This window comes from Coenobita brevimanus, chromosome 112 (genome assembly GCF_032717465.1).
Source record: "Coenobita brevimanus isolate Jiangsu-jjx chromosome 112, ASM3271746v2, whole genome shotgun sequence".
Lineage (NCBI taxonomy): Eukaryota > Metazoa > Arthropoda > Malacostraca > Decapoda > Coenobitidae > Coenobita > Coenobita brevimanus.
The window spans coordinates 15,540,682-15,559,683 of record NC_137065.1 but is presented as its reverse complement, the minus strand read 5'-3'; the positions used below and the strand labels follow the sequence as shown (position 1 = coordinate 15,559,683).

General features: G+C 39.9%; 1 pseudogene; it reads right to left on the bottom strand.

Moving 5' to 3' along the window:
• Window positions 1-18,646, bottom strand: part of LOC145418109 (KRAB domain-containing protein 2-like) — an 88,830-nt pseudogene extending 70,184 nt beyond the window's left edge.
• Window positions 18,647-19,002: the final 356 nt, after the last annotated feature.

The window sequence follows — 19,002 nt, the reverse complement described above, 5'->3', positions numbered from 1 at the left end:
CCACTTCTTGCGCCATAGAGATGTACTGAAGGGCACATTCCATACAGGTACAGTTCAGGTATATAATAAAACACATGGTTGTTTACCTTAAATGGAGCAGATGGCGGCTCTGACTGGCTTGGATACAGGTGGTTCCGAGGCAGGGAGATACACTTAGTTTGTCCCCGCCACATCACCTTCCACTCCCTCGCTCCCGTCACCAGTCTTGCCCTCATCACTTGACTGAACCACTTCCCCACCTGCCTCTACCTCATTCACCTCCCCCATAAAACCTTCAAAGTCAAAAGATGACATCAATGACATCACATCATCATCGTCTTCCCCAGGAAGTGTAGCAGACGATGTAGAGGCAACTGGTTCCTGTTGTTCTTGAGTTCGATAGCAGCGTGTGATGTTTGTTTTATTCTGCTGATTTCCATATTGTGCCTTTCAATGTAATGACGAAAAGTGGTTTCTCCTCCTCTGAGCACTTCCTGTGTTCTGAGGCAGCTGGTTGCAACTGCCTTAACATCTGTCAGAACATACACTGCCGCTAGAATTATACTGATCTTAAGCAAATAGACAGGCAAATCTTTGTCCTCCATTGGATTTTGCTCAAAAGGTTGCTCAGATCTGGCCTCTTGTGCAGCGTCTACTTGGGGGGGGGGGGGTCGTTTAATATGAGAGATGGCGGTTATGACCTTTTTCCCCGATATCGTTCACTCGGGGTTCAACTCGTTCATTATGGTTTTGTGGACCTGATTACCCCCTGCTCCTTCACTAAGCGAATCTTTTACTCTGAATACGTTCTCTGTGCGAGGGCACTCTATATACTCTCTCTCTCTCTTACACACACACACACATATATATATATTTTATATATATATATATATATATATATATATATATATATATATATAGATAGATAGATAGATACATACAGATAGATCTAGATCTAGATAGATAGATAGAGAGATAGATACTGTCTCTGTCTCACACACACACACACACACACACACACACACACACACACACACACACACACATCTGCAGCTGAAATATATATAACTAAATACATTTTTTTGAGAGCTATTATTTTTTCATGATCTCTTAAAAAAATAATTGAATTCTCCCCTGAACGAGTGTTAATATTTTAACAAAAGAGGGAAGTTAGATTTTTTTTTTTTTTTAGCTGAATAATATATCATGTCCATGTCCCGTATTCCTGCCCGTTTAGCTAGCTCCCTAACACCTTCACCTTTAAAATACCATGTGTGTGTGTGTGTGTGTGTGTGTGTGTGTGTGTGTGTGTGTGTGTGTGTGTGTGTGTGTGTATGTCATGATGTTTAAAAGGTAAAAACAACATACAAGAGAATAGTAAGGCGTCACATGGAAAATAAATTGCTAATGAAAAGAAATTAGGGTTGTCCTTTATAACACAATCACTTAAGCATCACTACTACAACAACCGCACTTCCACAACACTACCACTACTACAACCATCACAACAACAACACTACCATCACTACAGCCAATAGTACACTGACACCACCACAACTGTCATTCCACAACCAGAACACCATCACTACCACAACAACCATTTCCACAACACCAAAAACCACCATCAGTACACCCATAACACAATACCACCACCACCACCACAACTACCATAACCATCAGAACACCATCACTACACCCACAAAACGCACTTCTACCACCACTATCACATTCCTGCTACAGCCACAACCACTATTATAACCACAACACCACCACCACTTCACTCGCGACACGCTATCACTGCTACCACATTCCTGCCACACCTACCACTACAACCACTACCATAACCACCAGAATCACTACCACACATCCCCTTACAGGCTTACATCTTCGGCATAGTAAAAACTGCAATCAATATGTAAAAGACAAAATATATATTAGAGAATATACATGATATATTTGGTGGCTTAAACACACACTTGTTTATGTCTGGTAATGTGGAAGAATACAAGAGGGATGGCAATGTTTGTTCACAGTCTCTCTCTCTCTCTCTCTCTCTCTCTCTCTCTCTCTCTCTCTCTCTCCCCAGATGATCCCTAAATGCACTTTTCAGGGGTTTCTGAGAAATTGCCAGTAGTGAGGTGATGACTTCGTTAAATATTGCCCGGCGTTTGGGGGTTAATATACACTGTGATACTTTCATTATGCTCTCTCTTACTATTTCTCTCTCTCTCTCTCTCTCTCTCTCTCTCTCTCTCTCTCTCTCTCTCTCTCTCTCTCTCTCTCTCTCTCTCTCTCTCTCTCTCTCTCTCTTCTATTTTCTTTATTTCCCTTTCTTCACAGATGTAGTACTGTATTCCAGCTGCCGCCAAAAGATTGTATTCAGTTCAGAGTGAGTCATGGCATCCTGAGAATCAACGTAAAATTACCAAAGTCAAGCAAATGCTGTGGCTGTTGGTTGGAGTGCATATTAATGACAAGGAAATGAGAAAGACAAAAAGAAAGACCAAGGAAAAGGAGAAAGATAGGAGAAAGAAAAGATAGAGGAAAGGATATAGGTAGAAAGAAAAATGAGAGAAAAAAGAAAAAGCCAGAAAGGATAAACATAGTGAAGGATTATGGTGCAATACAGGGTGAATGTGTTAATTAGGTACAGGTGTAGTAGAGTCCCAGGCCGCTACACCTTATTTCATTTCGCCTCCTGACTCTATCGTAGCTTGAGCTGCTGTAATATAGATGTGGCTGATCTAATGTACCTAATTGTGCTGAAGGTGATACTGATGATGACGATTATTAGATTTAAGAATAGTGTTAACTGTATCGATGATGATGATGATGATGATGATGGTCGTGACGGTTCCACTGGGAGTGATGATGATGGTGGTTTCAGGTAGGTTAGTGTTGGTGATGATAACCTTACTCCATCTCGCCTCCTACTGTTATTGTAGCTTGTAATGTTATAATATAAAGCAAAGAAGGAAGAAGTAAGAAAAATATAAGAACTAAAAAAATGAAAGAAATAATGGAAAGTGACAAAATACAGTGGAAGAGTAAAATGAGTTTGTAAGGAAAAGGACAAGGAATGTGAGATGGAAAGGACAAAGTAAAAGAAAGAAGTGATAAAAGAAATGTAAAAAGGAACGAAAATTAGAAAAAAAAGAAGAAAGAAAAGAGGAGAAATAATTAATGAAAAAGGCTATCAATATAAGGAGCATCAGCGACAACGAAGAAGAAAGAAAAAAAGATATAAGAAGGGAAGAGAGAGAAAAAAAGAGCCATTATGGGAGAAGGTTCGACCTGCGGACACTTATTAGAGTCTGAGGCGGCTGCACCTTACTTCACCGTGGCTCTCACTTGTGTTGTTGCTGTACCGTTGTGATATAGTGAAGAAAGAATGAGGAGAGAAAGAAATGGTTGGAAAAAGAACGAGAGAGGTGCATTACGGTAAAAAGAGAGAAAGTGAAAGAAGCTGGAAGAATGGGAAAGGAAAAGGTATAAAAGAAGAAAGAGAAAAACTGAGGGAAAAAAGGAAAGGAAGAAAGGGGGATAGCAAGAAGGGAACTGAGTAGGAAGGAAGTTAAAAGAGAACAAGAATGAAGCAAAACATTAAATGAAGAACGAATGAGAGATAAAGCTAATAAATCATAAATGGTAATGATGTTAACTTGGTACACCTGTAGTTGAGTCCCAGGCTGCTACACTTAACTTCATCTATAGTCTCACCAATCTAAAACCAAGGTTTGGGTGGGGTCTGGCGCTGGGTGCAGCCATGCCATACTTCCTAAACGAGCGATGAGTAGATTCTGTTATATATGTAATAGGCATCACAGATAGGTACACACATACTAATACAATATAAACGTAAGTATTCTAGCATATCAAAGGAAGGTAAACTTGTAATGCATATGGCTCTTGTACATCAATAAAGAAACGTGGCATACATATTTTACAGTGGTGCTGAAAAAAATGTAGTTACTTTTACCGACTTTCACGGTAGTTCTAAGTTGGGTAAGTAATGTAACAATTACGTTTATAATATAATTTGAAGGAATCAGTAGAACATACGCTATTTTCTTAATAGAAATAAATAAGTTAAAACACTCACGAGCGGCAACATCCAGGCCCATACAAGGAATCATAAATTATATGAGAGAGAATGCGATTTTTAAATTCATTAATTTGGTTATATTTATAACTTAAATTAGTTTGTCTTTACACACACACACATACAAAAACACACACACACACACACACAGAAGTGGGTGAAGTCATGTCAGGCCAGGTGGCGAGATGTGAGCGGCGAGCTCTAACGGTGTCAGGTCAGCCACTAACCAATCAGAGTATAGGAAACACGGCAACGCTGTACGCCGGGAAATCCCCGGCTGGACTCCACCCAAACCTTGGTTTTAGATTGGTGAGACTATAGTACCTTTCATCTCACCAGCCAGTCATAGCGGACGGTAGGTGGAACGATTTTGACGTCAAATCCCAGAGGTGGTGCATTTACCTTTAAACCAACTTGGACAGAGTATACCTCTCTTGTCGCTTGTGATGAAATATAGTAGTGGCATTGGTCTATGTGGCCGATGGTGGTGATAATAATGTAACGATGGTATTGATGTTGGATATTATGATGGTCATGATGATGATGAATATGGATATGATGATGTTGATGATTGTGGATATGTTGATGGTGTGGGTGATATAAGTGACGAGCATAATATTAAATTGAAGAATAATGACATGATGATAATCATGGTATCGCTGATACTGGTAATGATAGTGAGGGTGGCAGTAGTGATGATGTTGATATGCAATAAGCATATCAACATCATCACCACCTACCTTTTTGTGACTGGTGGTGCTGTAATATAATGGAGAAAGAACGAAAAAGAAGAAGGGGAGAAAACGAAAATATATTGCGGAAGACATAGGAGAAAAAAATACCTATAAAGAGACGTTGATGAATAGGAGTGTTGATAAATAATCTATCAGCCAAAAGGAGATGTAACGGGGAAATAACAAAAAATGAAGAGAAGATAAAAAGAGAGATATAAAAAAATAAGAAGCAAATGAGAAGGAAAGAAGGTAAGAAACAGAGAAGGAAAGAAAGCAGAAAAAGAAAGAGTGGGAGAATAAAGTGCAACGGACAGAGAAAGAAAAGAAAAGGATAAAAATGAGCAAAACGCGGCTGGGGAGCATGAGGGTGCAACTCGAGACACCTTTGTTAGGATCTCAGGCCGCTACACCTTACTTCACTTTGCCTGCTGATTCTCTTGTGATTTTATTGCTGTAATGTACTGAAGGAAGGCATTAGAAAGGATTAATGAAACAGTAAGAATAAGAAAACAGAAGGGAAATAGATAAAGCATGATAAAGTGAGTGAAAAAGAAGAAAGAAAGAAGAAAGAAAAAGAAAAAAATGAAAGAAGAAACAAATAAAAATACTAAGAAGGGAGGAAGAGAGGACGACGAGAATGAAAAACTGAAATATTGGAGAAGGAAAGGAAGAAAGGAGGGAATAAATAAAGTGATGCATAAATAGTAATGGTGTTAACTGAGTACACCTGTTGTAGAGTCCCAGGCCACTCCACCTTACTTCATCAGGCGTGCTACTTCTTGTAGCTTGTGTTGCTGTATAATAGAGGAGAAAAACAGAGTGAAAAGCAATTGAGATATAAAAGAAAGAAAAGGAAAAGTGTGAAATCGAATGGAGAAAGAAAGAAAGGGAGTAAGAAGGAAATAACTAAGTCAAGGTAAGTAAGTAAAGTTATAAGAATAAGAAGTCAGAACAGAAATGAGAAACTTAATAAAGAAAAAATAATGAGACAGAGAAAGAAAAAAGTTGAGGAAAAACAAAAAGAGAGAAAAAAAGAAAATCGGCAGAGGGGTTAGGGACAAATGATAGACAGGTATAATAGTGCCAGGCCGCTCTACCTTTCTCCATATCGCCTCCTACCTGTCTTACTGCTTATAATGCTTTAATACTCTGTCCACTTTAACTTGACTTAAAATTGCCATCTTCCCATCTTGAATACTGAACTGTAAGAAAAGATTGTAGAATATGGTGCTGGTCACGAAGAAGTTTTATGGACAGGATGTAGAGTCGTTGCATTGCCTTGATCTTCCATTCAACTAGGGAAAATTTGCTGAGAAACGACGGAAATCTTTGCCAAGTTTAGATGAACAAACTGTGGTGGAGACCTGGCTCTGATGTAGCTAATGGTGATGGTGGTGGTGGTGGTGATGATGTAGGATAGTTTTGATGATAATATCCATAAGTGAATCGTTATATATCTTGATTACACTGATTATGTACAAAATGATGGTGATGGTTATAGTGAAGTGATGATGATGGAGGTTAGTTTTGATAATAATGATAATAGTATGAATAATGATGATGATGATGATGATGATGATGATGACTAACAGTGATGAGGATGGTGGTGGTGGTAGTGATGCTGATGTAGATTAATAATGATGAAAATATCCTTACTTGAACTCACCTACTTCTCGTGTACCTTGTGATGCAATATAATGGAGAAAGCAAGAGGTAAGAAAGGATCATAGAAATAATGGGGTAATGAAAGAAATATAAAGTGAAAGAAATAGAAGAGGGGAATTAAGAGAGATAATGAGACAGAATTCGTGAGAAAAATTAAAAAAGAAATACAGGGGATAAAGAGAAGCCACAGAAGAAAACAATAAGGAAAAAAGAAATAAAACAGTCTATCCATCCATCCATCATCCAATCCTACATTGCCCCATGAGGAGCTTAGGAGCCCGGGGCTAGGCAGTTGGTCTCGACTCGACATTCAAGAAAACAAAACAAAACAAAAAGATGGTAAACGGAAAGAAACAAAGAAAGAGAGAAAATGGAAGAAAACATCTGGAAAAGCGTAAAAAGGATAAAAGAGAAGGAGGGGGATAATTAATGTATAGAGGGAAAAAGAAGAAAGAAAAAAAGGAAGCGAAACTGCTAATAAGGTTGAACTCAGTACACCTGTAGCAGTGTCCCAGGCGGCTCCACCTTACTTCACCTCGCCTCCTACCTCTCTTGTAGCTGGTGATGCTGTAATATGGTGGCGAAAGAAGTAAAGGGGGAAAGAGAGAAACCAAAGGATATATAAAAAAAACTGACGAGAGTAATCGCAGTGCAGAAAAAAAAAATAGTAGCAGAGGAATAAAAGGAATAATAAATATGTGGAGGAATGTTTGTGATGCTTTAATATAGTAGTGGCTTTGAGTGGTATTTATAAAGGATCCTACCTCTCGTGATGCTGTAATATAGTAGTGACTTTGGGTGGTATTTATAAAGGCCCCTACCTCTCCTGTGATGACGTAATATAGTAGTGGCTTTGGGTGGTATTTATAAATGATCCTACCTCTCCTGTGATGACGTAATATAGTAGTGGCTTTGGGTGGAATTTATAAAGGATCCTACCTCTCTTGTGATGATGTAATATAGTAGTGGCTTTGGGTGGTATTTATAAAGGATCCTACCTCTCTTGCAGCTTGTGATGCTGTAATATAGTAGTGGCTTTGGCTGGTATTTATAAAGGATCCTACCTCTCTTGCAGCTTGTGATACTGTAATATAGTAGTGGTTTTAGCTGGTTTTTATAAAGGATCCTAACCTAATAACGTAATAAATAAGTCTTCATAACAGTTAACTATTATCAGGGATGGTTTGTTTTTCGCATTTTGTCACATTAATATTCACTCAGATTTGATTATAAAGTGTATGGTAGGTGTAGGAGTGAAGGCAAACGTATATACAAGCAATCTTACAACGTAACTTAACCTTAGCACAGTTTATAAATACCGCCTTGGCATCTAATGCACCTAATGCTGGCCATGGTGGTGGTGATGATGATGATGATGATGATGATGATGACGATGATGATGGTGGTGGTGATGGTGATGATGATGATGATGATGATGATGACGATGATGATGGTGGTGGTGATGGTGATGATGATGATGATGATGATGATGACGATGATGATGGTGGTGGTGATGGTGATGATGATGATGATGATGATGATGATGATGACGATGATGATGGTTGTGGTGATGGTGATGATGATGATGATGATGATGATGATGATGGTAGGAGTGGTGGTGATGATGATGACGATTGGTGTGGTGGTATGATGATGATGACGATGATAGGTGTGGTGGAGGTGCTGGTGGTGGTTGTGGTGGTAGTGATGGTGATGGTTGGTGTAGTGGTGGTGTTGCTGGTGGTGGTGGTGATGATGATGGTAGGCGTGGTGGTGATTTCGTTGTGGTGATGTTATAATAATAATTTTGTGGATAATGACGATGGTGATGATAGTGAGATGATAGTTATGTTGATAATAATGATGGTGATATGATGATGATAATGAATGTGAAGGACAGTATTCATGATAGTGACCATACTGCATCTCATAGGAATGAAATGGGCAAAACGGAAATAACAGGAGAACATTATAGAAAGCAAAATACAGTAACATCAATGAAGAGAAATGACAAAATTTTGGAGAAAAAACAAAGGAGAAAGCAAAATCGGAGACAGTACAAAAAGAAAGAGAAGACAGTGGATTAAGATTTAATATATAGAAGAAAGAAGAAAACGGAACTGAAATAATAGATAACGAAAGAATGGAAAACAAGATACAAAGGAGAATGTAAAGAGATGTAAGAGAAAGAAAGAAAAAACAACTGAAGAGGAACAAAAAGGAACCATCATGGAGGAAAGGGTGGAACTCGAGACACGTTTATTTGTGTGCCAGGTCGTTCCACCCTGCTTCACCTTGGCTCCTACTTCTCTTGTTGTTTTATTGCTGCAATATGCCGAAGAAAGATAACCGAAAGCAGCAAGGAAATGGAGTAAGGGAGAAAGGAGAAAGATGGGATGACTGAAAAAACAGAATGGCTCAAGAGCAAAAAGAAAAGGGAAAACAGAAAAGGAGAGCTAAAGGGAAAGAAAATAGAAATTGATAAAACAGGAAGATATGAGGACGATAGTAATGCCAAGAGTAAAATATAGGAGAAGGAAAGAAATAACTGGATAAAGAATGAAAGTGAAATATAATTGGGAAAGGTATTAAATCGGTACACCTGCAGTAGAGTCCAAGGCCGTTCCACCTTACTTCATTTCGCCTCACCTCCTGTAACTTTTGGATCTGAAGTATTGTGGAGAAAGAAGGAATGAACGCAAAGCAAGTGGGACCAAAAAGAAGAAAGGAAAAAGAAAAAAAGAAATAGAGTGGAGAAAGGCGGAAAAAGACTGAAGGGGTAATTTAAGTAAATGGGAAATAATAAAGAAGGAAAAGGTAAGAGGATGGGAGAAAAACAAAATGAGAGAATACAAAAGGAAAGAAATGAAGAAAGTGAGAAAGAAAGAAGAATGAAAAAAGTAAAAAAAAAAAAAAGCAGAAAAGGAGGTAGAAAGAATTTAGATTGCAGTGCCAGGCTGCTCTACCATTCTCCATAGCAAATCGTAAACTGACTTCCAATCCTCCGGGATCCTACCTTCCTCCCAGGCCAATCTGCACATCTTTCATATCCATTCTATACTATCTCTCCCCCATGCTTCAGCATTTCACAATACACTCCATCAATTCCTGGGACTTTCCCCATTTTGACTTTCTTCATTGCTTCCACAACTTCCATTCCTCTGATTTCTTCCTCTTTTCTTACATTCCTCCTTCTACAAGCCATTCCCCAACCACTTATACTCGCACTACTTTCATTATCTGTGTTCAACAATTCCTTAGAGTGTTTCCTCCACCTGTTCACTTTTTCTCCCTTCTTCCCTTCTCCACTAGCAATCTACCATTTTTATCCCTCACCCTTCCTGACTGACTTCTTTATCACCCTGTCTAACTCTATTTACGTCTTTGCAGAACATTTTCTTACATTCCTTCCACTTTATACTCAAATCCTTCCCAAGTTCTCATCCATTCTCTTCTTACTCTCTTTTATTACCCCTTTTACCTCTCTCTTCTCTCTACATGTAACTCTCTCTTCCACCTCTCATCTTCCTCCACATCCCTGTTTCTCATCCACTCACACTATGCTTTCTTCTTTTGTGCCACAGCCTGTCTCACCACTGCATTCAACCATGCTGTTCGTTGCATCCCCTTTCGTCTTCTCTTCACCCCACAGACCATCTCACATGCTGCACAGATTTATTATGTGAATATCTTGCACACACCTTCCACGTCCCCCATCTGCTCTAAATCATAATCACCCAATCGTTCCTCCACTTAGCTCTTTTATTTTGCCTTTTTTATCCTCTTGCAACCTTGCTACCCTCCTTGTATGAACTACTTCCTCCTGTCCTTCCCTTCTTCTCTTCCTCCATTTCATTTGAACCTTGGTTTTCACGACCACCAAGTGGTGGTCTGAAAGTCCACTCCCCCAACTCTGTATGCTCTTGCATCCATAACACACCTTCTGATTCTGTCATCCACACACACACACACACACACACACACACACACACACACACACACACACACACACACACACACGATCAATCTTTGCCTTCCATTTATTCAGTTGACCACCCACCCCTCTATCACTCTCCACGTATACCTGTGGATCATTTTTAGTATAAAGATGGTATTGGCTATCACCAACCCCTTCCCTGCGCAAAATTAATGTCCACTAGAGCACTGCCATTCTCATCCATCTCTGCAGGCACACCCCACTCACCAATTACTCCATCCACCTTCACATTCCCTACTTTTCCATTCGTCTCTTCACTCAAAAACACTCTCTCAGTTCTTTCAAACTTTTCCATGCAAGCTTCCACATTTGTCCTGAACTCTTCTTTCGTACTACTTGCAGGTTCTTGCGTTGGTGCATACACAGACACAATCGCCAACATTTGTACACCCACTTTCAATCTTAGCTGCACAATCCTTGATCCAGCTGATCCATACACTCTTATATTCTCCTTCCATCTCTTGAAGACAACAATACACACGCACCTTCTTTAGCCCTCTCATTCTCACCCACTCCCGCGCATGTGCCCCATCCATACACTGCTTCTCTCACACTTGCACCTCCTCATTTAGTTTCAGTGAATCCACATACATCTAGTTTTGCACCCTCAAGCACCTGGACAATCTCTCTCTCTTTCACCTCGTCATTTGCACCCCTTACTGTACATTCCATGTCGCAATCCGTACCATGTCCTTTGTTCGGTCATTAGTCATCACCTGTTGGTCAGTCCTGGTTCGAAGCTTCTTGTTTGTATTTTTAGTTAGTTGTTTTCTGGGGAGGGGCGGTAACGCTCCGCCAAACTACTTGTTTTCACATAGGGAACATGTATTGGTTAGTTATGAGGTTACCACCCAGCGTTGTCAGCGATTTTCTGGTTTACAGGAAATCATTTGGCTTGCCACTCAGTGTACAGCTACCCTAAAACAGAGTACCGCTACACTAAGTGGGTGGATGATGGGCGCCCCCACCTACCACTGACTTCAGACTGATCTAATGTACCTATTTGTACTGAAGGTGATACTGATGAAGATGATGATGATGATGATGATGACTAGATTTAAGAATTTTGTTAACTGTATCGATGGTGATGATGATGATGATGATGATCGTCGTGGTGGATGCACTGGAAGTGATGATGGTGGTGGCTTCGGATAGATTAGTGTTGGTGATGATAACCTTACTACATCTCGCCTCCTATCGCTGTTGTAGCTTGTGATGCTGTAATATAATGAAGGAAGAAAGGAGGAAGAAACAAAGAAAAATATAAGAACGAAAAAAAATGAAAGAAGTAATGGGAAATGACAGAATACAGTGGAATGGTAAAGTGAGTTCGTAAGGAAAAGGGCGATGAATGGGAGATAGAAGAGTAAAACAAAGAAAGTGTTAAAAGAAATAGAAAAAGGTAAGAAAATTAGAGAAAAAGAAGCAAGAAAGCAGGAGAAAAAAAATATTAAAAGAGACCATAAACATAAGGAACATCAGCGAAAATGAAAAAAGAAAGAAAAATATATCACAAGGTAAGCAAGAGAGAGAAAATAGAGCCATTATGGGAGAAGGTTGGAACTGCAGACACTTATTACAGTCTGAGGCGGCTGCACCTTACTTCACCGTGGCTCTTACTTGTGTTGTTGCTGTACCGTTGTGATATAGTGAAGAAAGAATGAGGAGAGAAAGATATGGTTGGAGAAAGAAAGAGAGAAGTGCATTACAGTAGAGAAAATGAAAGACGCAGGAAAAATAGGAAAGGAAACGAAAAACAAAAGGTATAAAAAAGTGAAAGAAAAAATTGAGGGAAAAAAGAAAAAGAAGAAAGGGGGAGAGAAAGAGAGAACTGAGAAAGAAAGAAGTTAAAAGAGAACGAGAATGAGGCAACACATAAAGTGAAGAAGGAAAGAATGAGAGATAAAGCAAATTAATCATAAATTGTCATGGTGTTAACTTGGTACACCTGTAGTTGAGTCCCAGGCTGCTACACCTTACTTCATCTCGCCCCCAACCTCTCTTGTCGCTTGTGATGATGAAACATAGTAGTGGCATTGATCGATGTGGCTGATGGTGGTGATGGTAATGTTGACGATGGTGATGATGATGGATATTGTGATGGTGATGATGATAAAACATGACGATAGTGGTTTTGGTATTAGTGAGGAGCATAATGTTAATCAGATGTGTAATGATGATGATGATCATGATGATGTCGATAATATTGATAATGATGGTGATGATGGTACTAGTGATGATGTTGATATGCGATGAGGTACTATTGAAGATGATAACTTTACCTCATCTCACCACCTACCTTATTGTGGCTTGTGATGCAGTAATATAATGAAGAAAGAAAGAGAAAGTAAGGGAGAAAAAGAACGATATTGCGGAAGACAAAGGAACAAACAAAAAAAAATTCTTATGGAGAGAGACTGAAGAATAGGAGTGTTAATGAAGAATGTAACGGGGAAATAAAAAAAAAAAGATGAAAAGATAGAGAGAAAAAATATGAGTATATGAGAAAGAATGAAGGCAAGAAACAGAGAAAGAAAAAAAGCAGAAAAAGAAAGAAAGGGAGAATAAAGTGGAACGGACAGAGGAAGAAAAGAAAAGGAAAACAAAACAAAACGTAAAAGGCGGCAAGGAAACAAGAGGGTGCAACTCGAGACACCTTTGTTAGGATGTCAGGCCGCTACACCTTACTTCACTTTGCCTGCTGATTGTCTTGTGATTTTATTGCTGTAATGTAATGAAGGAAGGCATTAGAAAGGAATAGTGAAACAGTAATAAAAAGGAAAAAAAAAAAGAAGGAAAATGGATTTGTTGGAAAAGGAGAGAGAGAAAGAGAAAAAAAGGAGAAACAAATAAGGTAATTGAGAGATCTGGAAGGGAGGATGACGAGAAAGAAAGGGAAATATAGGGGAAGGAAAGAAGGAAAGAAAGGAGGAAAGAAAGAAAACGATATACCAATAGTAGAGGTGTTAATTGGGCACACCTTTGTAGAGTCCCAGGCCGCTCCACTTACTTCATCTCGCTTACTACCTCTTGTAGCTTGTGATGCTGTAATATAGAGGAGAAAGAAAGAATAGCAAGCAAAGGAGATATAAAAGAAGAAAAAAAAGACGTAAAATCGAATGGCGAAAAAACGAAAAGGCGTATGAAGAAAATAACCCAAAGAAAGTAAAGGTATGGAAGTATAGTTGTGAGAACAAGAAGAAATCAGAATAGAAATGAGAAAGTGCTGATAAAAGTGATGAAACAAAGAATGAATGAAGTGGTGGGAAAACAAAAAGAGAGAGGAAAAAAAAACGAAAAATCGGCAGAGGAGTTAGTGACAAATGTTAGACAGGTATAATAGTGCCGCTCTACCTTTCTCCATATCTCCTTCTACCTGTCTTATTGCTTATAATGCTTTAATACTCTGTCCACTTTAATCTGACCTAAAATTGCCATCTTCCCATCTTGAATACTGATTTGTAACAAAAGACTGTAGAATATGGTGTTGGTCACGAAGAAGTTTTATGGACAGGAAGCAGAGTCGTGCAGTAATATTGCCCTGATCTGCCATTCAGCTAAGGATAATTTCTTGCAAAATTATGTTAAATTTTGCTAAGTTAAAAGGGGCGAACTATAATGGTGGCCTTGATCTAATGTAGCTGATGGTGATGGTGATGGTGGTGGTGATGTGAGTTAGTTCTGATAATAATAATAAGTGAAAGCATAACGATCTTCATTATAATGGTTGTGTGATTAATGATGTTGTTGGTGGTGGTTATAAAGATAGTAATGATGATGGAGATTAGTAATGATGATAATGATAATAGTACAAAAATGTTGATGATGATTAGGATCATGATGATGACTGAATGAATGATTATGATGAAGATGGTCGTTGTGGTAGTGATGGTGATGTAGGTTAATCCATCCAACCTTCCATCATCCAATCCTCTGTTGTTCCATGAGAAGCGTAGGAGCCCGGGGCTAGGAAAATTGGTCCTGACATTTAAGATGAGAGTGACCAGCCTCACTCATCCCTGAGTGGCATAACGTGAGCAATAAACCCCAACCACCCCTTGGATATAAATCTGCACCGGCCCAATCAGATTGGAGCGCCTTAATTACTCACTGCACCACCAAGCGCCATAATTTGATTATATGGTTACCACCCAGCGTAGTAAATGGTTTCCCGGAAAGCAATTGGCTTGTCATTCAGTGTAGAGTCACCCTTAGGCAGAAGGAAGAGGGAAGAATGAAGGAAAGAAGAACGGAAGAGGGAGTGTAAAGTCACCCGTAGGCAGAAGGAAGAGCATGTATTCAGTATGGATGGTGGATGTTAGCGCCGAAGTGGTGATATTTGGAGATGTGTAGGAGGATAACTGGTCCTTAGGATAGGCCCTGAAGCCTTTGCCCACAGCCGGACACATTTAAAAAAACACACACACAAAAAAAACTAGTTCTGCGGTGATGAAACCCTTAAAAAGGGGATTCCACCGCAATAATTTTACTATGTAATGGCCTAAAAACCCTTTGTAGTGGCCCAAAACATCACCAAGCATTAGCATGTACTTGTTTAAAGTGTATTTTAAGTTGATACCAAAGACATATCTGCTCTTCTTTATGCGTTTTGGAGAGAGGCCGACCTCCTAAAAATAATGGCTGAAATTTTTAAATAGTGTGAGACTTTGTGGAGGAACCAGTGTATGGCAGTCGATAAGAAAAAAAAAAAAAAAACATTAAATCTTGGAAGTTGTGTGTGTGTGTGTGTGTGTGTGTGTGTGTGTGTGTGTGTGTGTGTGTGTGTGTGTGTGTTTGTTTTGCAGACCTGTATAATGATTAACATCCGTTATTCATCATTCACACAAAACACCCACATTAACATTCATATTGTCATTTTCACCTAAATATTTCTCACACACATCCTCCTGGTGTCACTAATACTACCAGTTCATGGACACAGTAATTATGACAACGTCTCAACAAGTACAATTACTGGTACCACGACCACCATACACTACTATAGCCAGGACTACCACCAGCACACACCACCATAACGACGAGTACTGCCACCACGACCATCATACACTACCACAGCCAGGACTACCACCAGCACACACCACCATAACGACGAGTACTACCACCACGACCATCATACACTACCATAGCCAGGACTGCCACCAGCACACACCGCCATAACGAGTACTGCCACCACGACCACCACTACAGCAATATAACCATGACTAAGACCACCACGACAACCACACACTATCATAACTATGTCAGATACCACTACGACCACCACACCCCACCATAACCACTGCTACAACAACCATGGCCTCCACACAATACCAAACCACTTATAATCACCACGACCCCCACACACTACCATAACCACGACTACAACCACCACACACTGACTCAACAAAAAATACATACTACACAGTACCATACCTGCGACTACAACCACCACACACTATCGTAACCACGACTACAACTACCACACACTACCATAGCCACGACTACAACCACCACACACTACCATAGCCACGACTACAACCACCACACACTACCGTAACCACGACAACAACTACCACACACTGCCACAACAAAGAGTACAACTAACACACACTACCATAACCATGACTACAACCACCACACACTACCGTAGTCACAACTACAGCCACTAAAACTACACAGTACCATAACCACGACTACAACCACCACATTACCATAACCAGTACCACAATCATCACACCCAACACAGTACCAGAACCATGAATACAGCCATAACCACTACTGCAACCAGCACGATCACCACAAACTATCGTAACCACGACTACAACCATCAACACTTCCATGACTACAACTACAGCCACCATACACTACCATAACCACGACTACAATCATGGCACGCTATCGTAACTATGACTACAACCTCAATACACTACCACAACCACCAGGACCACCATACATTACCATAACTACTACAATCATCACACGCTATCATAATTATGACTACACCATAATACACAACCACAACCACCAGGACCACCATACACTACAATAAGCACAACTACAACCAACACACATACCATAACCACAATTACAGTCACAACGATCACCACACACTACCTTAACCACTACTACAACCACCACTGCCACAACACTACTGCAACCACCACGACCACCACACACTATCTTAACCACTACTGCAACCATCACGACCACCGCACACTACCATAACCACTACTGCAACCACGACGACCACCACACACTACCATAACCACTACTGCAACAACCACGACCACCACACACTACCATAACCACTACTGCAACCACCACTGCTACCACACACTACCATAACCACTACTACAACCACCACTGCCACCACACACTACCATAACCACTATTGCAACCACCACTGCCACCACACACTACCACAGACACTACTACAACCACCACTGTCACCACACGCTACCATAACCACGACTACAATCACAACGACCACCACACACTACCATAACTATTACTGCAACCACCACGACAACCACACACTACCATAACCACTACTGCAAAAACCACGACCACCACACACTACCATAACCACTACTGCAAAAACCACGACCACCACACACTACCATAACCACTACTGCAACCAACACGACCACCACACACTACCATAACCACTACTGCAACTACCACAACCACCACACACTACCATAACTAATACGACAACTACCACGACCACCACACATTACCATAACCAACACTACAACCACCACGACCACCACACACCATCATCGCCAGGCAGACGGTGGAATATCTGTGTAGCACAGTCGTTAATAACACAGGCTGCAGGAGGAGAGAACGGGAGGGAGGAGGATACGCAGATGGAAACACTGACACAAAAGTAGAAGGGTATGAACGGAGGAAAGGCAGCAAGGAATGGAAGAATGATAATGAAGTAAAGAGATGAGAAGAGAAGGACACAGCGAGGCTAGAATATAATTTACTCAGGCAGAAGGAGACAGAGGGTAGGATGAGGGTTGTGGTAACGAACAAAAATTAATTATCGTTCAAAAATAAAATGAAGTATAATTATTGAAAAGAGATGTGCAAAACATGATTGTATAACGATCAAAACGTGCAAACCACCAGCACAGTTAAATAGCACAGTATTTAAATACATCAGCTGACACATTACTGACAGGAAGCAAAGGGAACAATTCATCTGTACATTCAAAGCCTGTGTTGATAAGTAAATATTTATTCCTTCTAGGCTTCTATATCTGACTCTCCAGGTGAAATCTAAGAAGAGTTTGAATAAATACAGGCGACAACAAGAAAAAAGCTGGAAACTGAAAGAAAAAAAAAAAATAGTAGCATTAGTAGCATGAACGAAAAATGAAATAGACAGTAGTGGATTATCCTTACTGGTAAAATACTTGACTTGCCTTGAGCGAATTAACTTTGCATCTCACTTGTTTTAAATCAGCGAAAGTTCAGCTCCTGGTCAATTCTGCCAAAGGAAACTGTTCAGCCAGAGCATATTAATAATAATAATAATAATAATAATAATAATAATAATAATAATAAGAGTTAATAATAATAATAATCTATTTATCTGTCTATCTAAAGCCCGACGCCCTAATCCCGCAAAGGGTGGCCGCAGACAAAACGCCTCCAAGTCGTTCTGTCACCCACCATTTGACTACCCTCCCCCCATCTCACTCCCCCCTCCCTCATATACCTCTCAACTCCATCCCTCCACCTCATCCTCGGTCTACCCCTCCCTCTCCCTCCCTCCACCTCATCTACATACATACTAATAATAGTAATAAAATAATAATAATAATAATAATAATAATAATAATAATAACAACAATAATAATAATAATACATTTATTTCATCTTCAGAGAAGATACAGTATAATATAATTACTGTTATAACTGTGTCCTTCAGCCTGAGTACATCATGTTCTTTTTTATTCTTTCAGTCTCCAGACAATCTTGTACTTTACCTGAGAACGATATTAGTTATAGCAGATGTAGCCTCAGGCCCACTTGAAACGTGGACCCAGTGGACTGCAGGCTGAAGCTGCCCTTCTCTGGCCGTCCACCATCGTCCTCGTAGGAGCCGGGGAGGGAGCTGAGTGACTTGTGTATAATGGGACAGCTGAGCCACATGGCTATATCGATGCCACCACGTGAAGATGTCCATCTCCAGTACCAGTACATAGTAGTGATGGGGATACCTATGGCTAAATAAATACTTTCTCTGTCATGAAAAGTATCCCCAAAGGTGAAATAAATCGCGTGACTATAGGAAGTGCAAATTGTGAACGAGGTTCTTGTAGTGAAGGGGAAATGATTCGAAAGTGTTTCGTTGCAACATGACTATTCTAAAGCATTTTGAGGTAAATCCTGATAAAACTGTTCACACATATATTCGGAACAGTTTTGATACTATATGAGAGAAGAAATACATCAAACAATCGTTTTTCAAATTAAAGTGATAAAAAATGACTGAGGTATTCCGTTGA